Source organism: Stegodyphus dumicola, chromosome 5 (assembly GCF_044657685.1).
Source record: "Stegodyphus dumicola isolate Sdum_Otavi_A_Nest chromosome 5, ASM4465768v1".
In the NCBI taxonomy this organism is placed as follows: domain Eukaryota; kingdom Metazoa; phylum Arthropoda; class Arachnida; order Araneae; family Eresidae; genus Stegodyphus; species Stegodyphus dumicola.
The window spans coordinates 127,643,089-127,670,883 of NC_140772.1; positions in this window are offsets into that span (position 1 = coordinate 127,643,089).

The following is a 27,795-nucleotide window of genomic DNA, read 5'->3' on the forward strand; positions in this document are numbered from 1 at the left end:
TATAAAAAGAAAATTAAAAAGGTGAAGGGTGATTTCAGAAATAGGGCTTTTATTTAAGACAAGGAATATTACGAAGGAATTTTTAAGGTTGCTACGAATAAAATTAAGAAACAGATTATATTACGAGATAGTGATAATAGAGCGGCTACGGATGTAAAGGAAGAATATTTGAAAATTGTTAAAAAGACACTGAATATTGAAAATTATGAAATTGATGATCCTGATAATAATGGTGATAACTTTGGTAATGACGACTTAGATGGTGAATTGGACTTTACCTTCGAAGAAATTAGGGAAGTCATTTTAGGTCTTAGAGACAGAGCCGCTCCAGGATTGGATGGAATTCGGGCAGGAGTTGTAAAAAGATTGTTTGTGAATTATCCTTCGTTTTTTATTATTTTGTTTAATAAGTGTCTGTCTCTGCATGTTTTTCCTATTGCCTGGAAGATTGGAAGATTAATTTTGTTGCCTAAAAATGAAGATAAATATCGCCCAATTTGTCTATTAAAGGTTTTTGCTAAGGTATTGGATAAGCTAATTGTAAATAGACTTTTATATGTCATAAACGATAAACAACATCTTGCGGAAAATCAATATGGATTTAGGAAAAGAAGATCTGCTAATCTGGCTCTCTTTAGGGTAGTTGATAAAATACGTAGAATAAAAAGTATTGAACATGTCGCGGTTGTTTCTTTTGATGTTAAGGCTGCTTTTGACTCTGTTCGATGGTCCTCCGTATTAAATAAATTATTTGAGTTGAAGATTACAAAAGATCTTTATTTACTTATCAGGGATTATTTTAGTAATAGAAGAATTGTTTTTAAGGGATTTTCAGAAGATTTAGATATAAATTTGGATATGTTTAAAGGCTGTCCGCAGGGATCGTGTAGTGCTCCCCTGTTCTGGGCCCTAATTGTTAATACTCTCCTTGTAGATTTTGATGTTTCTAATGCAGAAATAATTTGTTATGCAGATGATATTCTGCTTATTATTAAGGGCTCCTCTCTGGAAAAAATACAAAATACCTTTATAAAAGTTGAAGAGCAGATGTTGAAGTGGAGTAAATCTGAAAATATTTATTTTAATGTGGAAAAGACTTTTGGACTTTTCTTTCCTAGAGGGGGTGCTAGAACTAGAGCACCAAAATTGAAATTTGAGGGTAAGAATATCCGTTTTCAGAGAAATATGAAATATTTGGGTGTTATTATAGATGAAAAGCTAAATTTTATTGAACATTTTAAATCTATACATAGAGAAACTGATAGAATTTTACATTTTTATCGTAGTACTTTTAATACAGAAACTTTGCATAAAAAAGCGCTGATACTGAAGAGAATTTTTAACAGTGTTATCTTACCTAAGATTTTCTATGGAATAGGTGCTTGGGGTGCTAGGGCAGGGGAGTTGATCCGCTTGCGAGATAAATTGAATACTTTGCAGAGAAGCTGGATGCTGGCAGTTACGAGAGTCTTCAGGACAGTCTCTACAGAGGTGGTCTGCCTCCTTGCTGGTGTCCCGCCCCTCTCATTCCAGTATAGTTTTTATTATAAAAAATTTTTACTTTCGAATAATTTGGTTGATCATATAGATATAAATGAATGTGTTATTAAAAGTGAAGCGTTTCTAAATTTCGATGATGATTGTATTCATCCTAGTAATAAGATTTTGATTCCTTATGACTGTGCATTTCTTCAGGAAATGAATATTTTCACAGATGGTTCAGGACTCGAGGGGGGTATTGGAGGTGCGATCGTAGTATTCTTCTATGGAATTGAAATACAAAATTGGAAATTTCGTTTAAATTCTATGAATTCTGTCTATCAAGCAGAAATGTATGCTATTCTTGAAGCTCTCAATTGGATTAAAGGCACATTGAAAATTAGATATAATATAAATATTTATTCTGATGCATTGTCAGTGCTACAGACCCTCTCGGGTCCTGAAAGTAAAAACTCTCTTGTATTTGAAATAAAAAAGACATATGCACAATTGAAAGATATACATAATATTAAGCTTCACTGGATAAAAGCACATGCAGGATATGAAGGGAATGAGAGGGCGGACGAATTAGCTAAGTCTGCAGCTGTGGATGAAAATGTGATTATTAAAAATATCCCAGACTCTAGAAGAAGGGCCACCTCTACTCTATATAATTATGTATTGAACGAATGGAAAAATAATTGGGAACAATCTAATAGAAACTGTGGTTTACTGAAAAATATAAATATTGAAAAGAAAATGAAGTTATATAACGATATAGATGCCAATCAAATGCTTACGGGACATGGACGCTTCCCTGCATACTTGAAACCTTTTGGATTGCAGGACAATGATAAATGTAATATTTGTAATGTCACTGGAGACTATGCATTTCTTTGAGAACTGTATTATTACTGGGAGTGCAAGGGATAGATATCAAAAATATTATAGAAGTGATTTCAAGAAAAATTATAAGAACTTTGTGGAATATTCTAGACAAATTATGAAGATTGTGAATAGCTCAAGAGAAGCCATAGGAATCTATGTGTGAATGGTGTTTTTGTATTGTATTTGCTTGGTTATGTGTTGTCTTATTTTTATTTTCTAACAGTTCTTTATTATTTTATTATGTTCTTTTGTGTGAATGTTTAAGGTCCAGTGATGACATGAAATTCACTGGTCGTATTTATGATTTTGTTTAGTTCTCTTTTTTCTAACATTTTTGTTACTCGGTTCCTGGGGCTTTTGGTTTCCCGGGATTCATAGTTTAATATTTTATTTGTTTGTTTTTCTTTGTTAGTTTTTTGAGCACGGCCGGGTCTCTGGCCCCTCGTTTGTTGTTAGATGGGCCGGCCCTTGTGATAAGTCATATGACCAAGTGTTCTTGGTTGGGTGGGCTGAGGGCTGCGCTCCCGTTAATTCACCTTCTTACTATAAGTAGAAGAATCTATCGAGGACACATACGAGATCACCGAATTCCTCTGACTCCTCCGATGCACCTGAGGTGCTTTTGCTTTAGCTCTTTTGAATATTATGAGATTGTATTCAGTAGGATATCGCCGAAAAATGCTCCAAGCTTTTCTTTGTTTTTTGATGGCATCTTTACACTCAAAATTCCGTCAAGGCCTTGAGTTTTTTGGAAACATAACAGAAGTTTTAGGGATAGAGATATCAGCTGCTTGTATGATTTTTTTTTCTGTAAGTCTTCACTCTGTGATCAATATCAACAACCTTCACAATTTCTTCAGAAAAATAGGAATATGTGAAAAAGAATCCCAGTCAGCTTTATCTAATAAAAAACGCGGTGTTCAAGAGATAGAAAGATTTTCATATCCTATGAAGTTTATAATAGTAGGAAAATGATCACTGTTGAATGAATACTTCCCAATATTAAAAGAGTGGAATGGTAGGAGTTGCGGGGAAACAAATAGCAGAAAAATTTTTTACAGACTTGCCGAACCCATCTTTTACCCTATAATGGCAAAAGGAAAAAAATAACCTGTTTTACAGAGATTCAGTTTATTAGAATTCCTCAATTTATACTCATTGATTTGCTGTGCCAATGAAATATGCTTCAGGCTTATTAAGCTGAAGAAGTAAAGCTGAAGCTGAAGTTTCCCAGCCTGAAGCTGAGGAGGTAAGAAAATAGTTTTTATTTATAAAGTAATTTTAACTGAGTTCTGTAAAATATGTGAAATATATGAACGATAAATGTAGTTTCTTAACAAAAGCCTTAACAAAACAAAAAATATTATTTTTCAAGTAACGAATGTTAGATGGAGTATACAATGTATGCAAATAAACACCATCAAATGATTTGTCCTATTAGTGACCTGCCATAGCACACGATAATTGTACACTGGAAAAAGAAATCATGTCAAAAGCAACTTTACGAACTACTATAATTATATCTGTTGCGTAGGATTTTGATTAATACAGTCAGATGAGCGAAATTCCGGGAGGCTACAGCTATATCACTGATGTGAAAGAAGCCGTTTAATCCGGCGAACCTGTCACCTAGAATGTGAATAAAAGTCGAATTGAGAGTTCCGCGATGTTGGTGAGAATGGATCGCTGATGCTATAATCCAGCAACATACCCGCTTTGAACGGCGGCTGAAGCTAAAGAATGTCATAATAACAACGCTTTTGAAAACCTCATTAACAGGCTACATCATGCAGCATTTCTCTACTATGTTCGTATGACATCATCTGTAGATATGCATATGCCTTTTTATTTTCGTTTTCCATCGGTGAGATACCTGTTCCCCCCGATCAACGCATTAACTTAGATGTCAAGTCGATGGGATCTTATCTACGTTCTCCAGATGTCGGTAAGAAGCCAGAAAAGAGGTCCCTGATAGAAGTGCTATATTTTCAAGAAGCCAGAAGACAGGTGTCTGAATGAAGTGCTGTATTTTCAAGAAGCAAGAAGTGACGTGACTGATAGAAGTGTTATGTTTTAAAGAAGCCAGTAGAGAGGTGTCTTATAGAAGCGCTATATTTTTAAGAAGCCAGAAGAGAGGGGTCTGATACAAGTGCAATATATTCAGTTAAGATCTCATACTTATGGAGTATCTCACAGTTAAGCCAAAGGAGTGCAAAGTTAAGAGAGCATAGTTGCATTATTTTCATAAGTTAAGTTTCTTGAGTCTGAATTAACGATGTTTTGAGGTGTAGTAAGACACTTGTGAAAAATAAATAAAATAACTATGAAAAATGCAATAAAAAGTAAAAATTCATACATGTACATATAACAAGATGCAGCAGAGCAGATACTTACATATCTCTTTAATATTATTATACTGACATGTATACATGTCCCTGAGCAGTTATAAGAGTAATCGAATAATTCCATACCATACTATAGTACAGTTCATAAGACCTAAAGCTACAATTATTCTAATAGCTTTCGTTACACATTTCGCAATGCCTGTATACACATCGTTAATAATCAGCTCAATACAATATACTAAATAGGCCACAATGTGGTGCTACACTAAAAATAAAAACATATGCAATGAAAGTAATACGCTCCAAACCCTAAGCATATGTACAATGGCATATCATCTGCAATGCTGGTACAAACAGCTCTGTACCATACTAAACATAATTAAACTATTTCTCTTAATGTTATTTAACGCAAAATAAGTACAAGAATACAATAAAATTTAGTTTAAATATTATATTAAATAAATATATTGGTGTATGTAAATATTTCGTTTAACGGAAACTGAGATGTGATGTCTGACAAGTTTGAAAGCTATTCTATGCACTTAAGATATCTAATTGTTTTTAGACGTATTTGGGATCCATCTAAGCCAGTTGGAAGACGATGGTTTCTTTAGACGATAATGCAGTGGTTTTTGGACAGTCGAAGATACATTGGTCAAGACTACTTAACTTTCCCACATTAAAATTTATCACTCTGTCTAAAACCGAAACATCGATAGCTCACATATTATTTACATGTCTATCCAAACTGTTATAAGACAAATATACGAAATAACTTAGAATGTTCATAGTATTTCCAAATAACGTTCTGTCTCATACCAGTGACAATTTAATATAGTCAATATCAGTCACGCCGATGTTTATCTGGACCGAACAAAATAGGATTCTGTCTAGTTGACAGTATATTCTGTAATGAGTCTCGATTCACGCTGGACACCAATGGTGTCCGCAAGCATGTCTGGAGACTTGGCCTGTCAAGCAGGTTGTATTTGCCATAATATGGAACATCATAATTTGTCTATAGTAAGCATGGACACGCGTTTGCTCGGATAGCCACATGTCCTCGGTAGTATTGTATACCATTCTCATTACAGCATAATATGTCAATGACTTTTCGCGGTCTATTTAGTTACTGTTCTTATCACATCATTCCTGAGATATTTTTCATTGACACAGAAATAGAGACCTAGGAGAGAAGACGACTAATTTCTCTCCCCGTTCACTACTTCTATTTTATCTTCCGTCCTTCCTATTGTTTATTCAAATCCATTTATCTGGTACTTTTATTAATCACATGATTGGATGCATCTGTGCCCCGCTTTAAATGTCGACAAATTATTCAAGCAATAGTCAATATTTAGTACCTATAATTCGTGATCAGTGTGTACTTAATCTAAGCCCAGTAATTGCGTATGTCGGGCTTAAAAATGTCCCTATAATACTGATTTCTTCCACTTATATAGTTGCTTTGCACAAATTTGCTCGACTGTTTTGGCATCGAAATGATTTCTTTTCTTGTTTGCGACTAATTTTATATATTGACATACTATATATACTGCATACATCATTTTTTGTCAAGCATTTTTGGCTGGGGAAAAATATATAAGATTACAATAAAGAAAGAAATATTTATATTTTTGCATTTGATTATTAATAATTTCAAATCTGTCATAACATTTTTAGCAAAATTCTTGAAATGACATAATAGTTACATAATAAGTTTAACAATCAATGTACATATGTTTTCGAAAAAATATTTATAGAAAGTAACATTTCCTAGTTTTAATTAAACAACGCTAAATGTTTCAAAGATACTTATTTTCTGATTAACTTTGAATAATGACAGGGAAAATAAATTCCACCGTAATTGATTTCTAGCACCAAAAAGCCTTTTCTATTTTTAATTTAATTTGACGCTCTACTCAGCATTTCTAAACCCTTTTCACGATAACATAAACTTTAAAGACTTTTCTGCGCAGACTTAGATAATAATTAATCGCAAACGCAGTATGTAATTACTTCCAGAGGCAATTTAAGACATCATTTGTGAATTCTTTTTTTTTTTTTTCCTAATAGACAATGATTCAAAGGAGTAGCCATTCTTTTGATCCTTGATTTCAAAAGAAACAAAGAAGTAATATTCATTTTCAAACAGTTTGTCGCCTATTGTCGAAGAAAAGGAAATAGGAGAAAGACGAAGCATTCATTAAAAATTCTTCTGCAGATTACTTTTATTCTTAACTAAAGAATTTATTTACTTTTATTCTTAACTAAAGAATTTATTTACTTTTATTCTTAACTAAAGAATTCATTTGCTTTATTTATTGAGCTTAAAATAACAAGATAATTACAGATATTTCAGGAACATCTGACCAAATTACAATTAAAGTTTTTAAATTATTTTCTTGATTTTTTTGTTACTGTAATAAAAAGAAGCTGTGTAGATTTAAGATTTTATGTTTCTTTAAATTTTATCAAACCGAGATATCAAATATAAATGTAATCGAAAATTCACATTTTATCTATGTTCATCAGTTATTTAAATGTATTTCAAATAAGAAGTTGCCTGAGCTTTATCGCAGTTATTTTAGTACCAGTATGAATTAGGTAATGCAGTCACTTCTGAATTAAGATTATTAAGCTTAGTATATGTTTCTACCCAATAAACAAATTTTTAAGAAAAATATGTATTTTAAATTCTAATTTTGTAATCATTTTTGTTATTTTATGAGGAATTTTCTGCTTCCTTCCCACCTGAATTCATAGTGTAAGTGGAAGCACGTTCGATTAGTAGTTGGAACGTCCAGAGTTCGAATACTTCTGAAGAAATTGTTGATTTCACCTGCTCCAAAACAATTCTATTAATTCCACGAACTATTAGATCCAAAAGGCTTTATTCTAAAATGATAAAAGTATTCTTAAATTCTAAATAAGAAAGCTTAACCTAATTAAAGAATTTAGAATTACACATCTGCGCCTTTACCTATTAATTAAAAACTGTGTTCAGTGAGCATGGAGTATGCAAAAACCTTAAGTTGATAAAAAAACAGCCCTCAACCTTCTAGCTTCTTATACATTAAGATCTAAAAATCTAAATCTGAAACTCATTCGAAACAGACGTTATGAAACTTAACTAATAAAATAAACCCTTTGCTTACGGTATTTTCTTCCCTTCTACATATCTTATATAATTGCACACAAAACGTTTGAGAGCGAAATGTACCATGTATCATTTTCTTTCGAATGAACGAGATATACGGTTCAAGTCTTTGTTCATGTAGTTTCTTGTACAGTGGAACCTCGAGATACGAGCATCTCTATATGCGAGAAATTCGAGATACTAGGAAAGTATGAGCGAAACATTTGTCTCTAAATACGAGCACTGATTCGAACGATGAGCCACGCTGTTGGCATGCATGGCGCCATTTCTCAATCCGGCTCAATCCCGGGGAATCCCCTTGTCAGATCACTCAGCGTTCTTTGATCTACGTATTTGTGCGTTTGTGAGTTAATTGTTTATTACATTTAACGTGAAAACAATTATTTCACGATACCTCCCAAGAAGATTGTTACCTCATATAGTGCTGCAAAGAAAAGTAAGGAAGCCGTGGCCGTTGAAATTAAAAATGAAATCATAAATAAACAAAAGCGTGGTGTACGAGTAATGGAATCGGTGAAGACTTACGGCCTTTCGAAAACTCCTAGAAACTGTTGCTGGTGTGGATTAACGAGAAGTAATTAAGGTCGGTGTCGGAAGCTATCATAAAGATAAAATATGGTTATATTATTTATCAGCGTTATTTATTAGAAAAATTTATTTTTATGTTTTGGGGGTACTGAACGGATTAACTGGATTTCCATTATTTTCAATGGGAAAGCTTTTTCTAGATATGACAAATTCGCTATACCAGTGCTCCGCAAACGGTGTGCCGCGGCACACTGCTGTGCCATGAGTAGGATATAGGTGGGCCGCAATCAAATACATGTATTTGACATTTTGCAATTTTTTATCATGTATTTAATACACAATGTCATTTTTTTTTCCTTAATAATGTCTATTTTAAATGTTTTTATATATTTTACTGTTGTGTGGTTGTGTGTGTGATTGTAAGTGTGACAGCATTTGAATTTTTTCGGCACTTCCTTGATAACTCGGAACTCTTTGGTGTGCCACGAAATTCCAGAAAGATATTTTGTGCGTCGCAGGTGAGAAAAGGTTGCGGAGCACTGCGCTATACGAACTCAATGTTGGATCGAATTTCGAGGTTCTACTGTATCGTGTGCTTTCTTGTGTGCCAAAATATACGTTGTATGTATCCAATTTATATCTACACATAATTTGGCTGTACTGTGCCTATATCTATGTACAATTGGTCTTTGAACTGTGCAGTTGTATGTATTTGCGCTTATTGTCGGAGGTTAAGGAAATGGTCATCCTAGTTTCATTTTTTGTTGAGACTAGAGTATAATAAGGCATGATAGTGAAAAAGATGGAATTTAACATTTATTGCTGCAATTGAGTTTGAGGATAAAATGTAATTATGACCCATCTATCAAATTTACAAATTTACTCTACATTTAAACTCCTAGGGGCAACTGATAATGGATGCTTTGGAGATCAAGTATGAAACAACATTAACAGAACCCTGCCTCAACAACATTTAAAAATATGAACAACAAAATTGCATTTTAATTGAAAAATCGTGAATCATTAATCATAAATAAAATACATTTTACTTACATAAACACAATTAAAAAGTTAAAAAATATTATTAAGAATTGTATCTACTTTTTTAACATTTCAGTCTATTAATCAATAACACACAGATGAAATCTGAAAGATAAATATCTTTCAGAACATTTTGCGAATACATTGCCGAATACATTTTGCCGAATGTCAAGAGACACGAATGAAAAATGAAACAACACATTTAAAGCGAATCAACGCAAAATCATATACTGAGAATAATCGTATTTTGAGACTAGCTTTTTTAAGCTAAAAACATATAACACAAATCTCTTTAAAATATTTTCAGATCCAAAACTAAAGCAGTAAGCTGAAGTTTTGAATGAGTTAACTGCAAAAATGGTCTGCCCAACTGCTCTCTAATTTTCACGATGAGACTTTACATAACTTTCAAACATTTTGAACCGAAATTTCATTTTTTCACTAAGGAACTTCGGCTGAAGCTGCAATGTTCTGGAAGAGGATATTTTGTTAATCGCTTCTCGTACAGCATTCCAGACATATTACACAGGACTCAAATATGGAGACTCTATTGGCAGTTCATCTTCTGAATACTCTTACTTTTATACTTTTACATTTTACTTCTTCAAGTATACCGACTCCGCGTGCATATATTGCTATCTTCACAAAATAACTAGAGGCAAACAACTCTAACGCCCTCTATACAAATCCCTGAGCTCTTTTAAAGTATATTAGATGGATAGTATTAAAACAATCTAGAATGCATGATACCCACGTCTGTCGTAATACCACCCCATACTTTAAGCCCTCCTCCACCACCACAGTAGTCAATTTTCGTGATGCCAGAAGGGAAAGTATGAGTTTCTTTCTCTCTGTACATTCGAGAAACAATCTCTATCAAGAATACGAATTAAGAAAAACCTTGATTCGTTCATTACTGAACAAAACAAAACTGTCTGTACCTGGGCTTAAGATTCATATCGTCTTATCATTAATGCAAAAGTATGGATCTTATAATATTGCAAAAAGATGCTTCTGGGTGAAAGGATAAGCACGACGCACACAGAACATAATTACACTTTGCATTGACAGTTAGCTAATTAGATGAATTTTTGAAAAATTTCTTTATTGCAGATCCCTCTCGTTCTCTCCACTCAAGACTGTTTGCATTCATGTAGAAATTAAGGACTCATAAATTATTATTCTGTGATTCTTGATCACCGTTGCTTTTGTTCTGCGATTAGTGCTCCATTTTCGTCAAAAGATTTCTACAAAATGGAGTAAGAATTGTTGAGTCATGAGATTTTTTTTAAAACGAAATACATGAAAATGTGCAATGCCCTCACTGAGACTCGAATGTGGACCACTCGAATACGCGTCGAGTTTGCTACCGTTATACCACAAAGGCATGCTGGAAGGAAGGAGAAAATACCGTAAAGAGTTATAATGCATACCAATTACTAAGCTTCGACTATCCTACCACAGATACTTAAGAAAGCACTCAGATTTAAGACTACAGAAAGCATTTAAATTTAAAGAAAATGAGAAGGAAACTCAATGAAACCCAAAATTCAAGCGAAATACGCTTCCAAAATTCAAACGAAATACGCTTTTAATATAATAAAACTATAAATAGAATAATTACTTTAGGCCAAATATCTTAAAATTATATGAAAGATCAGCAGAAAAGTCGAATTAGCAAGCAATGAAGAAATGTAAAATTACTGGAGAGAAAATATTTAAAACAATAATAGTGGATAGAATAAAAAATAATGACAAATATATAAGAAAGTGAAAATAAAGTATTGTATAAATAATTAAAAGTTAGCATTTTCATTGGTAGAAAAATAATAAATAATAATTTATTGCAGCTATGAATAACCCAAATGGGATCTCAAGAAGAAAGATTTGGTTTTCAATGTCTTTGCTTACAAAAACGCGCTAACATTTAAAACACATACATCTCCTCAAAGAGTTAACTTATTCTATATTTTTTAAAAATTTTCTTACAGAGTAATAGAATTTCAGTCTTTAATTATATTTGATACAGCATGTCCCTTCGCGTGTATTTCATGCTGTGAAGGGCCACGATAAAAATTGCTGCGACTTTTATGATTTTATTGCTAATGAAGTTTATTTCTAACTTTTGAATAATCATTAATTTCAACAGATTATAAAAGTTTTAGCTTGTTCTAATAAGTTATGAAATAAATGTCCAAAATCTAGCACTGATCATTTTGGTATCATTTCGCTGTAAACATGTACAATTCCATTGTCCAAAAAATTGCATTGCGGTGGAAAAAATAGAATTAAATCATTACGTTAGGCGGAGTAACTCCTGTCCTGTAAATTCGTTTTTCCTGCGCACTTCTTGGCGCAGCGGCGAAACTTAAGTCGTCACTCATTTTTCCTTTGCTTGACAGGGATGTATTATTTATTCATAGATTCAATGAATATTTCAATAGAAACTTTATTCTGTAATTTTCTAAAATGTTTACTAGTAGGTATAATATATTTTAGTACATTTTTGTACATGCAAAAGTTCATGTACAGAAAGGTAACAAAACTAAGCAAGCATTCGCCTTTTTCCTGAAAAAAGATAGTAGTTATATGGGTGTTCGACGAAAAGAATATTGAATCGAAACAACACATTCAAAGTTTTACTATTAAAAGAAACACCTTTCTTAACCTTTAAAACAACATATTTATCTTTATATATCTTTTATATATACTTGATACATATTACGATTTTGTTAAATTAAAACATAACATAGGTTATTTTAAAGAATAAGGCTTACGAAACAATAATAATGGAACATGAACTGATAAGGAAAAAACTTTTCATATATGTTGCCAATCGGCAAATCATAATGGTTGCAAAAATTCATTAAATTAAGTTGTCCCTCGGCGAAGCTTAATAATTACAAAAGAACATTAAAATCATGTTACCATCGCATTATCACATGCTTGATAACAGAACAGTCAGAAAAGGTTGGTTACTATCTCTAGTATTCTAAATTAATTGAGAAGAGGCAAAAATTTTTCCAACCATATGTCAAACACTTATTTTTATAGTTATTTAAAATTAGCGCTATTACTGTTTTTCTTACCCGAAATTCTCAAAAGAACTTTTTCTCAAATCAGGCAAAACAGAATCTATGCCCAAACTTAAAACACAAAATAAAATACTAATTAAATTACATTTAATGAAACTCTCTCATTATAAGTGAATCTGAGGTTATGCGTATTCTCTACGTACGTTAGTAATCATATAACGTTCATAAAAAAGTATTGTATAAAATCTGATAGAAAGGAATGCTGTTCCTGCCATTCCCAGACATTGACAAACATTATTATTTGAACAGACGACTTGGAAAATTACAAATGATTAAACACCTGGCAAAACCATAATTACATTTTGTAGTGCCATTTAGGTAGTTAGATGGGTTTTTCAAAGCGAAAAGTTAAAGTAACAAATACCATTGGCTCAAAAAATTTATTTATAACGCAGAGTTAAGAGAGTAAAAAATGCCATTGAAGAATACTGAAACATGTAGAAAAAATTTTACTGAAAGCATACTTTTTATTAATTTTTATTTAAATTTATTTTAAAATAAATAAGACAAACACCTAAAGAATATAATTATTTGGATTATTATTGATTGCTTTCTTTGGGGAAAAAATTTCGGGTATCATATAATCCATTTCAACCCTATCCATATTCCATATATATCCATATTCGGGTATCCATTTCAACAAAAATATCCATTTCAATTGCTCTCGAATACATTTGAAAAATGTTTAACTTCTGTTTGTATGGACAGAACACAGGACTGTTTTTGCCCAAATGGATAGCAAAATGGATTTAAAATGGATTCAGAAGACATTTTTTCTTGACTGTTTGTACGTACGTATGTATGTATCTCGCATAACTCAAAACCTAATAGCCTTAGAACGTTGAACTTTTGTATAGGGGTCTGCTATAGCATGTAGTTAAGCACCTCTCTTTTTGGATGCAATCGACTGCACCAAGCATATATAAATAATTTGTGTATATATATATGCATTTTCTTGGTTGAGCCTAGTTTTTTTATTCTTAGATGTTGGAAAATAATGCATCTTTTGCTTGGGATTGAACTATGTTGTTCATATGTTCCGGTTAAGGTTTTTATGCCTTTAGTTAACCTACATGCAATAGTTGTAGAATTATCAACAAATTAAAAGTGGTTTACTAAGCCTGTTACTCAGCCTAATGAGGTCGCCATATGTTTACATTTAAAACTCCTAGTAGGATAGTGAATTAAATCAGTTGGTACACCAATTTCAGTGTATTTTTGTCCAGAGGGATCAAAAGTCAACTTTCAGTATTGTACACCGAAAATTTTGTCTTCCTGTCCACAGGCCGAATTGCTTGTTTTTGCGCAGATACGCTAATTGAAAATTAAAAAAAAATTGTTTTGACTGTATTTGATATTTTATATTTTCTGCGTTTAACAATTTTTAATGTAGGTGCTTTCAGGTTTTATGTATGTTTGCCTTGCCTCACAGTGAGGATTGAATTAATTGAATTAGAAATACATCTGTAATGGAATTCGAGGTAAAATGTTTATATGAAGTACAGCCAAAATTTTTTTATAATTTAGTAGGCTGTACAAGGAAGTCATATGGTGTCCACATTAAATATTTTGAACATGCAAGACTAAGATAACGGTGGCTATGTGAATGAAATTCTCTTAAGTATGAAATTGAGAACAATGGAAATTTAACGTAAGAAAGCCTAATGGCAAGAATAACTCAACGCTCCAGAATTCTAATCAAGAGAATTAAAGTTAGCAACTTGATTTTCAAGCAGGCAGAACACGCAATGATTTCTCTTTACAAAACCTTCCATTAAACAGTTTCTTCATTCTACGTTATTTGAATGCCTCGCGCGAGCTGGAAATTTACGTTCTGGCAGGGAAATGAAACGAGGCTTGATAGGAATGTAAATTAACTCTTAAATAACTGGTTAGAAAATGAAATGACACTTTATATCGATATACATTTTAACGTGGGAAGGGAAGTATCTCTTAGCGCAATAGGAATAAAATAGACTGTGTAGTTCTTCTGTAATTGTTTAAAACTAATTAAATGGGCAGTGTATGGCATCTGTATAGTTAAACAGTAAGAATGAATTTATAAATAAAATATTAAACAAAGACAAGGACGCTATTTTCTTTATGCACAAAGTACATCCCTTTTATATTGATGCACACAGCGGAATTTTTACCAGCCTAGAAAGACCTATGCATGTCTTTATGGTCCGAAGATTTGATCTTACACCTATTTGGAAGTCTTCACTATCTCCGTTATCACGGTACTTTCAGTTTTGAAAGTATTAATTTATTATAGAAGTAGAATGCTGAGAAATAGAATGAACGCAGTGTATATCTGCTTCTTTTTAGGCCAGTCGTTTCCTGTGAAAATGTTACTTGTTGAGCTAGTGCATTCTCGATAAGTAAGCACCGACTTCCACCTGCTGAGTATTTGAGTGTGTCCTTTCTTATAAGCATTCCAAAATATTTAAATGAAAACTGCAGCCACAGCTTACCCATGGAAACAAATTCATTCTCTTGCGTTTGGAAAGGCATCAAGGTTGTCTTCACTTCTGACTGTTAAAGATGGAATTTCCTTAAGGGAATGATAGTGAGTATTTATTTGAGGGATCATAGCTAAAATATTATGATAATATTTCATCTATGATCCCTCAAATGAATACCTGCTATCACTTTTAAGAGATTTGAATGTGCTTGGCACGTTTAAAGTGTCATTTGCATATTTAACGTGATCAGATGTTTCATCATTACACAGAAAAATGACACTAACTTCTAAGCGAATTATTTCTTGCCCAAATCATTCCCTAAAATTTTTAACGAATTGTCATTATTTACACGATCGGTCTAAGATCCTTCTTCAACAATTCTCTAATCTCTGAGTTTTGCAATGAATTCCTCGTTATAAATAGAACTGAGAAATTCAGACCTTGCTTCATCTTCAGATATTTCTGCACCACTTTGGAGTCATACATACTACTTGAATATGTCTGCGTGGAATGAAATCGCCATATAGGCCATATAGTTATCGCCATACAGGCCATATAGCTCTGAATTCTAGTTGTCGACAGTCTCATGTCACAAATTTTATTTTGATTACTTTAAAAATCATTTACACTCTCCGCAAGTTTTCGTATAAAGGTGCGACATTTCTCGTAAGGACCTCAGTAAATACTAACTTCTTTATCATTTTTTCTAAGAGTTTGCATTCTCAAACTGGAAGAGAAACAAGCTAATGTAAAACCAGTCATCCATAAAGCTTTCAAAAATGTTCCTTTTCCATTTTAAAAGGCATTCCTCTATTAAAAATAATCCTATAGGCCCTGATTCCATACAGCTTCATCCTATCATTTACAAAACTGTACTTTTTCACTACAAGTTCAACTTCCAAGTCATTTTCTTTCCTATCAATAAAATTAGTTGTTCGATTCTTAAAAATCTCACCTCTGATTTTAATTTTTGAGAAATTTGTAGCATATCTTTTCAGTTTTTCAGTCTGATGTTATATATTATATATATATATATATACTAAAAGAGCACAAACATTTCGCGTCAAGGGAAACGAATCTTTCTTTCGGGAAAGAAGAAATAAACAAACTTCGATAGCTTATGGTAAAAAAGATTTCCTTGAAGACTTTTCACATTCACAAAAATTTATTTTCTCTAGCATATTAATTCCGATTCAGTTCTTCCTAACGCTTTCAAGATTCTAGTAGCTTAGCTTTTCTGCGTTTTATTATTAGTATTTCCCTCGACCACACGGCTCTACTTTCGTTTTCGCTTTGCTCAGCTCACTGCTTGCTATAGGAAAAGGTTGTTTCTCCTCCTACCGTTGAATCATTTCATATGAAATATTTATGATGATTTCAGATAAAGTGATTATGATGAATTCATATAAAATGATCGCCTGAATGATGTGTAGAATTATAATCATCATGTGTAGGTTACATATAAGAAAGAGCAAATGAAATCATTTTATTTGGTGATCATAGTTGTTAAGAAATTCCGTTCGGCATCATAAAACTTGAATATTATTTATATTTTACCGATATAAATAGTTAACCGTTATTTGTGTTGTTTGTAACAATATAACTATTGCTTATTAACAATTGCAGGAGCCACTGGGAATATTCACATGACGTATCTATTCATTCTGGGTTTTCCTTTTACTATGAAATAACTTGCACATCTTTATATTTAAGAACTGTGTCCATAAAACAAATTTACATTTAAAACGTATAAGTAAAACCCATAACTGATGACATTAAGATATCGTTAATAAGTACGATTTGTAGTCATATTAAAGTACTTCCAAGTTACTTTAATTCATACTGCAAAATTCAACATAATTTATAAAATAGTCTTTCGAAATCTAAAATGTAATAGTACTCATATTATGATGATCTTAAATATATTGACTAAATCGCAGTTGATAAAAATGTATATGCGATTAGTTTTAATACGTAATTTGTTATAAGATTTCTTAAACTAATTTTTTGCACTTCCTAGCTAAGGGCATATGGGTTAGCCTCTTATATTAATATGCAGGTAGTATTCATATACAATTATGTTAAGGTGTAAATGTGAGCTATATCACTTATACATGACTCGAGAAAATTGCTCAAGACGGATAATTCGATACATTCCTTTCTTCCGTAAAATCATCGTTTGCTGTGTCTGTAAAATTATCGGTCGCATTAAGAAACTGAAGGTCTTAGTAGAAAAGAGGCATAAACAACCTCTTTCTCACTAAACTTTTCAATTTCTTGAGTAATTATTGCCGTAATTTACAAAAATCAATAAACGGTACATTCGTATTCATAAATATTCAATATTTGGGGATTTTTTATTATTCTTAAACTTAAATTTCGTAAATACGATATAATAGTTGCAATTAATGTCCATCATAACTTTACCCCACCATTTGGGGAACACCTTGTTCCATTCTACTCATCGCTGCTGAATGATTTCACTGATTCCTTAAATAAATTGGAAAGTCTTCACTAAGGAAGGAGTGCACTGAAAGCAGGCCCCCTGCTTTTTGTTTCGAAGCCAATTTGAAGGGCATTTATTATTCCCCTCTCCCTTCCCATCCTACAATCCATTCGGGCGCCGAATCTGCATCCTCCAGAACCTAAATAGCTTCTCGAAATGAAATTGAACCCGCTCCCGGACAGAAGAAGAAGAAAAGGAAGAAGATAAGTATTCACATCATGTCCTTCCACCACACCATCCTACCACCCGACCTTCCATCCGAACGACACACGCAAGAGAGAAAAAACTGTAGCCCAATAAGAAGACGATTTTTTTTTCTTTCTCTCTTTATTTTTGTTCTGATACCCTTTCTTTTTGGAAGAAAACGTTGGAATTTTACTTTTTTTTTCAGCTTCAGCTCGTCATTTGATCACTAAAATCTGCCTCTGCTATTTAAAATGAGTTGCGGATAAATAATTAGAATTCAATTTTTGTGCTATTGAGGTTTATTTCTTTTCATTTTTTAAAACATTCTTATTTCTTCACTTTGGGAAGAAAATATCGAGTCTAATTTATATACTTTTTCAGAAATCGGATTAAACAAAAATTACAAAAAACTTTCAATCATAGTTACAAGGAAAGTATGTATAATGTAACAGCCTTTCAAACTTTCAAAAATGGCTAAAATTCATTTAATATCATGGATTTCTTAATGGAAAACACACAGAAGAAAATAATGTAGTGTACTCTATTATCCGATTTGGATTATCCGGGCTTGGTGATGGACGCACAACTCAACGCTCGACTCTGGGCGCAAGAGCGTATAAAAATCGATGATTTTTATTATAAATAAAATATATTTATATAAAAACATAACCGTCATATATATATTAAAATCCATTTGTTCCTGAACACTCTGTACGGTTAGTACTATTATTTTTCATTAACCAGTTCTTTTATGTTTGGGATCTTTACTGCCACTTTTCATTTCTGTTTCCCTAAAGTTTCGAGAAGTTATTTCAAAGTATATTCTACCTCTCGAAGTCTCGTTACTAGGTTAACAGGTTTAGACTGTGTTATTCAATTTTGCATTATAGATGCTAATATTTAAATTGTTACGCAGTAAGAACTTTGAGCCACCTTCGCGTTACATCCTTTGTGTAGCCCTTGGCTACGAGACTAAGTTCTAATTTGAAATTTGAATTTACTTTTTTTAAGTTAAATTACATCGCCTCAAGTGGTTGGCTGATTTGTAAGTACTAGTCTCGCATTTATGTTCAAGGTTCTGATTTTTAATAAAAGGGTTTGGTTAAACCTTCCGAAATCTTTGTCTTTAACTCAGACGTACTGATAACTCGCCACCAGTCCGTTAGTGGTTCGGACTTAATTTATCCTATAAAAGCATGTCAAACTTTATAACTCAAGCGGTTTCGAGTAATTCAAATTTACGTCTGGTATCGGAAAGAATTTTCTGAATACTTATAAACGAATATCTCTCCCTGAAATCACGTGCTGAAGAATTAAAAGCCGATACCTTCTATAAAAAAATTAGCATATTGATCAAAAATATCATTTTGCATCTCTAAGAGTTTAAGAAACATCTTAAAAATTGTATAGGTCTCTGAGGCCATTTCACATCATTCCACATCAAACCAGAATTCATTCGTCTTTACAGGTTTGTTTTTAGAGCCTATCATCGAAGATATATGTATTACTCTAGAATGGTTATGGGCAAATTTTCTTAGTATTCTGCATACCATCTAGACCAATCCATTAAAGTGAAGAAAAGTGTTTCATTTCTCTCATTATTTAGTTAACCCAGATGATCACCAAATTACCTATTAGGCATCCGGTAATGTGAAAATAAGATCTTTACTCGTAATGTACTTAACTTCAGAGAATTAATAAAGGCGTTTATTAGGAAAATGAAATAATAAGCATTCATCGATCTACATTTCCGACCAACAATGAGCTAGCGCTGCCACATTGCTAAAAACATATTTCAATACATTACGTTACGTAACGCTCTGACAGGCGAACGAAAACAAGAAAAGGAAATAAGCATTAACCATTTCAACTCGGTATATCCGGAGGTTAAAATAACAATACATCTTCTCAGTGATTAATCCTAACTACAAGACAATAACTTGTAAAGACTTTAGGATTTTTGATGCTGAGAGAGAGATGAAAAATGAGCAATGCCTCGAATCACGGACCTCTTGAATATGCGCCGAACGTGCTAACCATTACACTACGATGGCATGCTAAGAAGGCGGGAGAAATACTTATATACCCCCCTTTTAACGGGAGACTGGGGATTAAGGGACCCAATCGCCAAATTCCAGTGATGGAGAATCATCATCCACCATCGGGCCTCACTGTAGAGCCATTAGAATTTGGGATGTTGAGCGAGATGAAAAATGGGCAAAGTCCTCACCGGGACTCGAACCACGCACCTCTCGAATACGCGTCGAGCGTGCTGACCACTACACCACGAAGGCATGCTAAGAAGGCGGGAGAAATACTTTATGATCTTATCTTGAAATACATACATACAATTAATTGATACATAATATTAAATTACATCTTTTACATAATGCAAAAGTTTTGCCTAAACGTTTCTAGTTTTGTCTTTAACGGCTTCGTCAAAATGTCTACTGTCGTTTCTTCAGTGGACAGATGTCAGAGTTTACAGTTTATCTTTAGCAAGATCTTTGACAAAATGATATTTAATGTCTCTATGTTTAGTTCTCCCACTGCCTCTATCCTTACTTATCATTTTGATGCAACCTTGATTTTCTTAACAAAAAATGCAAACAGGTTGTTTGTTTTCATGGAAAACTTGCAGATAATTTTTAAGCCAAAGTGCCGCCTTTGCTGCTTTTGCAAGAGCTGTAAATTCCACTTCAGTCGATTATGAAGTCACATATAGTTGTTTTCTGCAGTTCCACGAAAAAATAATAGTGTAATTAATGCAAAACATTAATTTGATAAGAAATATTCGGAGTTAAGTTTTCTATCAGTAGAGCCGTTTTCCCGATCTACATCCACAAAGAATAATAAAGAATTGTTTTCCTTCTTTTGCACATTTGCAAATGAAGATCTTTAGTTAACTTAAGATCTTAGCAACTGAAGATCTTTAGTTAATTTCACATATCTGAAGAACCTTTTGACTTCGGTCAAGTCGACCTCGGTAGGTTTCGACACCTTTCTGGTTAAGATGAAAAACAGCAGCTTCTAGGCCTGGTCTGGTATTGACTGCTAGACAAAACAATGATCTTAATGCACTTTCAAATTCCTTAGCTTTACGATAAGCTTTCGAATATCCCTTTTACTTATAGTATCTTGGATCAGCAGGAAAACTAGATGTGACACAAAACATGTGACGCTGTTTCAGCTTTCTCGAAATGTAGTTTGATAGATTTATGCAGAAGATTCCTTCACTGCCACATTTAGACTATTTCTAAAGCGTGTTTCTCTTAGTTGAAGTAAGAAAAATATAACCTACAGTTTTCGTCATGTAAAAACTACTTTCGCGAAATCTAATGGATACCATAAATTTAATGGTATACCTCAGCGACAAATCTGGCTGTGTTGCATCTTCCGATTGTCTTGTTGTTACAATCATGATACGGCCCCCAGAAGTGAAACTGTCGCCAAGACGTCCTAATTCCCGCTACAAAGCATTTTGCCTATTTGTCTAACTAGTTTCCGCTGTATAGAGTGAACACTTTAGGGTAGATTTTTAGATAATCTGATTAATTCCGTGCTGGTACCAGTCTTCCACTTGCACACCATTTTTCAGAATCATTTAAATGCTTCTTGGCATATTTAAAGCACAGTAAACAAATTTTATTCTCCCTAAGAGCTCATTTACTAAAACACTTATCAGCACCTTCAACTTTTCTATGCGCAGTTAGTTAAACTCTAATTTACTTAATGGGCGAAAAACCTTTCTACACTATGGGCATTTCTAACCTAGCATTTTAAATGTTCAGTTATTTATCGTTGGCATATTAAATTGGTACATTAATTTAATTTATATTTAATCAACTTTATGTTAAACCTAAGATTTTTCTGCCCCCTAATTATACTTACATATTTTGATCCAATTTAAAGGAAAGCAATTTCTTTTCTTAAAAAAAGGAAATTTTCCATTCACAAGAAATTAAGTCTGACTGAGCATATAGTCATTACAAATGCAAGCAGCGTGAATTTAAACAGAACATATTTTATTAAATTAAAGATACGAAATGCAGCTATGCATTCTAACGAATTTACAGATTGAACATAAATTAAAGATCTAGGATAAGAACAAGAATGACACTTCTTCTTGCAATACGACATCCAGGTCTCTAGGTGCAATGTAAGAGTACATTCGCACTATTTCATCATAAATTAAGTACCTAAAGTACCCATTCTACGCCATTCATTAGCTTCTTTAAAGCACTTCACCACCTGCCCTTTCTGGCCCGATTCAAACCCTGGAGAAGATATGCTTGCTTAAAAGTGTAGAATGTCTGTGCGATAAGGGGGCAATCACAATACACGGAAAGCCGAAAGTCCTCTCGAGTGTTTGATAGTAAGAAAAAAAGGATGTGAGACCTTCGCACCACCCCTCGGAGTGTTCTTCATTAAAAGTGGGGAGGAGCTTAACTGTCAGCAATACCTGGCCAGACCTAATTTATCTTCGGGAATGTAAAATACCTAATATTTTGAAAACGATAGGCAAAAAAGTTTTTTTTCTGAAAAAAACAAAAACATAACCAGTAACAAAGCAAATATCAGTTTTTACAAAAATCATTACATTGCGCCACGTTTGTCTTTCCAGCCTTGCTTTAACATGTTCACTACGCAAACAAAAAAAAAATGGGACAGTTCTATATCTCGTTCTATTGGGCCGATTGACAAAATTCAAATTGCGTTTTTCATGTCTCGAAAGCATTATTTGGAATATAAGATTGTTCAAACATAGGTATTTTGACCCAAAATCGGACAGAATCTGAAATAACATACCAATTTTTTCCATATTTCGATTCTACGACTCAATTTATACCTAGATATTAAATTTTGAAAAATTTGGTGCGAAATTTACGGAGAAATTAAAAAATTTATCTTGGCGAATTTTTTTCAGTTTCGCCAAGAATAATTCACTTCGCGAACTTCTTAACCTATCGCAACCAATTTTCTTTTCCCTTCGATTATGCGGGAGCGAAGAAAAAAACACCTTGTTCAAACCTTTTTACATTGTGCATGAGCGGAAAAAAAGTCACTTCGTTTCTACTTCCAAATAATTTTAGCAAAGTGTTTAAACCACATCTGATGTTTTATCGCTTTCAACAAATACGCAAAATTTCAAATCGCGCCAATATTCAAGTATATCTTCGGAAATTTTGAATAAAAAATTGTAATTTTTTGCAGGTATGCTTAGAAATGCGTCTACTTTAAGATTATGGTAAAAATTTTATAGATTATAATTCAAAATGTTTTTTGAAAAATTTATAAAACTTATTTAAAAGTACAAATTTTCGTCAATCGGCCAATTTCGTCAACTGAATTTCGTCAATCGGCCCAGTAGAACGGAAGATATAAAACTGTTCCCCCCTTTTTTTTTTCATTTCGCAGTCTACCTACCGTTTTATGTTATAGTAAGCTACCATATCTGAAATACCAGACTAGACGAAGAGCGAAGAGGCTTCATTTAGTAGGATGGGGGTAGTTTTTTTCGAAATTTCAGGTGGGCAGTGATTTTCCTCTTATTTTGGTCCAAGGTGAATTGTACAAAATTTTACAAAACTTGAACAAAACAAGTGTGAAACAAACACGGCGCCCCCATGTGTGAGTTTAGTAAAAACTGATACTTGCTTTGCTGTCGGTTATGTTTGGAAATGAGCTTTCTGAAAATAAGCATTCTTTTTGGCCGCTTTCCTCACCGTTTTCGAAATATTCGCGAATTATTGATAGACAACGCACTTAAATTCTGCTGTAAAGGTTCAGCAGTATTCTTGAATGTTCTGCACTGCTCTAAAGATTAAAGGAACATGGCGGCATCAAACGGTTTTAGTAAGATAATAACGGGAACACAAAAGAGACGTCAATCTAAGATTGGAGACGTTATTTCGAAACTATGCAGAAATATTAATATTTATTTTTTGTACAAGAAAATAGTTACTTCTCGTTTAGCCTGTATGATCTCCACTAACGTAAATGCAACAAGCCGGTTGACGTAAGCTCAACGTTCTAATATAAATGCCTAAGTGAAGCTCCCTTGGAGTGGTTTTTCGATATTTTATGTATACAGTGCTCTTCCTCTTGAAGATCAAGTGTATAAAACATTTTCGACATCGGCATAAATCTTACATTTCTTCGCACATGTATATGTAGGAGGAAGACACTTCTTCACATATATGTAGATAATTAACGAATTCAGCTAGTGTAATTTATGGAGTCCAGTTATTAATACGAATTGAAATCAGTCTGAATTTTTTGCTTTTAAATCGCTTTGGTTGTTAATTAATAACGGAATAAATTTGAAAGAAAAATATCTTACTCTTTCATTACCAGCAAAACACTGTTGCGTTTGAAATAAAAATATTTTAATTCTGGCAATAGCAACACATTTCTTTTAAATCGTTGAGTTTATTTATTAAATTCGATAGACAAATAATATTGCAAGTGGAAACACACTTGTTTTATATCTCCTAGTTTTGTGATTAAATTTCAAATATATCTAAACATCTAACGCTTTGGAGAGGGGCAACACAAAGATTTACAAATGACACACTGTACTTGCCACATTGTGTAATAGATACGTTTTACAGCATTAATTGGACATTACACCATTTTAAGGAAAAATAAAATTAACCCACTAAATATGGAAGAAATATCTAGAACCTGAGTTATAAATTTTAAAGTCTAAATTATCTAACTCTTCTTGTTTATTGCATCAATGCATGGACTGAGTTACTACTGTTACTAAAATAAAAAAATTACTAAATGAATAACAATTAAAATATTTTTGGCAATTACTTTAACGTTTACAAAATTCAGAATAAACACCACTTAAAACCTTTCAAGAAAAACTTAAAGTGTATACATAATTTAATGAACAATATAAGATATGTATAATAAATCAAACTCTAGTAGTTTTAACTGAATTGCTAAAAATCCAGTTTCCAACAATTTAGCGAAAACTAAAATCTTGAGGTACCTGCAATAGATGCTAAACTCTAATTCTCAGAGGCAAGTCCAAAGTATCTGAATGAATTCAGTTTTCAACAGTGCTCGAAAACAACCCAGGTAACAAGCTTCGAAAATGTACGCGTATTATTGGAAAAATGCATATAACACATTTATGTGCTCAAAAATTCCCACGTACTTTTCGAACCCTGTTGCTTGGTTATCAGTAAGTTATTTTGATAAATTTAACCTTGCTGTTTCCTACTGTAGTGCAGCCGAACCTTGATAGAACGAACTTTAAGGGACATGGTTTGTTATATTCCGAAGTTCACTATGCCCAACTGGATAAGGGAAAAAAGGTATCATCTCACAAAATATCGTTAAACGTCATTAATCAAAAAAACTAATTAGAATCGTTACATCTTTAAAAAACGTAAATAATAATTCTAATCTTAAAAAAAAATCTTATTAAGTATTAATTGCAGTTCCCACTTGCATTTACTAAATTTCATTTTCAGTTTCACCATATGTTAATAACTTTTACAATAAATTACTTACGATGAAAATCGCATTTTAGACCCGTCCCTCCAGTGATACATCTCCATTAAGTATTAATAATCAACTTTTAGCTAGATAATGGATAATTGAAGTCTCTTTGAATGGTGAATCGCTTTAGCGATGCTTTTTCATCATCCCTATGCTTGCCATTTTTAAACTCTCTCCTTATATTCAAATTACTTCTCTACGCGGAGAAATTATCGACTTTTCCAAGTCATATAAGCGATAGATATGTATAAAATATATTCTGCGCAAATATTGATTTCGCTGCATCTATTCTATATTTTTCAAAGCCAATCAGCAGCCGAGTAGCAAAATCGCTGAACACTAGTAGACTTACGTTCAGTTCCAATGGCTTCATGGGTCTTTTCGTGATTTCGATATGCACAAAGTTCGCTATGTCGATTTTAATACATTTGGAAGCTCGCTAGAACTGTATAAAACGACATTAAGTGTATATGAAATTAGACGTCAGGACCAAAAGCTTTCATTCGCTGTATGCGAGGGTTTGTTATCAGTCAGGTTCGCTATTGCGATGTTTGACTGCATGTTAATTAAACTCCTTATTTCTGGAGTGAATTATGCCAGAAAGTGGGAGAAGAAATCACCAAGCTAAAATAGAAGTCTAAACTATTTGAATTAATAAATACCTTACATTAGTAATAGATATTTAGGTGTGCCAAATAATCATCGAGCAAAAATTTACAATTTAAAAAATGCTAGTGTATAAGATGAATTCAAGATAACTAAAGATCCACCAGCGGCAGAGTGTTCAGTGGTCAAAGCCACTGAACACTGGAAGTTTGACTCGCTTTCGAATCCCCCCCCCCAGCAAATGATACAGCTTCATGAAATTTCCCTGATTTTTCCCTTGTAGTATAACGTAAATTACAGCTAGTTTATCTTAAAAATACCTTCTACGAATGCATGTCTTCTCTTAGGTAGATAACCTTCGTATGCTTTGTCGTATTCAAATAGCCCTATCAAAATGAGTAGAAGTGTATTCTGATTATACAACATTGACTAGAAATACAGAATGTTCCAGAAGCTATTACAAAATGTTGCATCCAGAATTTTAAAAAAATCTGAAATTCAGATTTCAGATTTTACATTACTCCTAAAGTAGCGTTTTTTTAACGTTTTGTGGGTTATCTTTATTTGTTAAATATCATGTTCTTGGCACTTAAACCATAAAATTCAGTTCAACAGCAATTTCGCGAAATAATTTTAAAATAAGTATGTCTTTAGAATTTCCGATACATAGTCTTGCACGCTGGAGATAAAAATATTTTTCCCCCGTACAGTGTTGCTATTCCTTGCTTTGAAATCGTTGTGTTTCTTAATCAAAAATTCTTTAATGTTTGACAAAATATCAAATAGATAATCAAACAAATTTCAAATTAGGGCTTCCAAATGTCCATATTCGCAGGAGGATTACGTTGTTCAAAATTTGATGACTCTAGGTACCGTTGTTTTATCTCAACGTGACAAACATACATACATTTATATAGATTCTTCATTATTTAATTTCTTGAAATGTAATACTGAGCTGTAATAGTTGATGGCAACAGTTTGAAAAGTGAATCAACGCAGAAAGTAAATCGACGCAAAATGCCAAAACGAAATTAATAGCTTTTCTGGGCTAACGCCCTTTGGTCTAATAACAGAAATTTATTCCATTTATTATTCATTTTCCTTTTGACTTTATGATAACCTGATTAATCCTGAATAAACCAGGTTAGGTTTTGTAATAAGGGGTATAAGTTAACTGCTTTTTCTCATTTTCAAAGCTATGAGTCTGGTTATTAGTCTGGTTAAGCATTTTTCTCTCCTGCGGACAAAATCTTTAAAAATACAAATGGCAGATTCACTTCTTAGCTCAGAAATGGGTGATGTACTCAGCATGTTTGACCAAGTTCAGTAGATATACAATATCATGCTCCTTCTAATGAACGAGTTCAGTGACGTCACGTCACCTACAGAAGCGGAAAAAATGAAGACACAACTGCATTTAGTTCCCCAAGTGAGTAATTGGGGTAGAGTCAGTGATGTCACACGCTGAAAGATTTCTGGTCGAGAAGAACAAAGCTTGTAGTACTGTAACTTTTAGCATTACTAAATGCATTCTCTTCAAAGAGAATATATTGTTCTCGTATACCTTTGAATTCAGACTTCAACATCAGGTAATCCAGAATGTATGTCCCAATTAGTCATACATGCTGCAAAGACAATTTGCGGTTTGAAACATAAAACAAAAAAAAAATCAAAGAACGCTCAGAAGTTGTTTTTCCAAGTATGATTGAATTCATTACAATGAATTTTATTTATAGGGAATTAAACAATTTGACATCAAAGTATAATGCATTTCCATCGAATAAAAGTAGTGCTATAAGCCCGTCGACCTTAAAGAATGATATTTACCACTTACTGCAATGAATTTCCGTGTAATCGATTTCTTCTGGGCGAATGAAGAATGATTCGCCTTTTAGTTACTTCGTAATGTTGCCAAGCCTAAACACTGCAATGTCTGTAGTCTTCGCTTGAATAGCATCAAAAAAGGCAATTTGAAAAA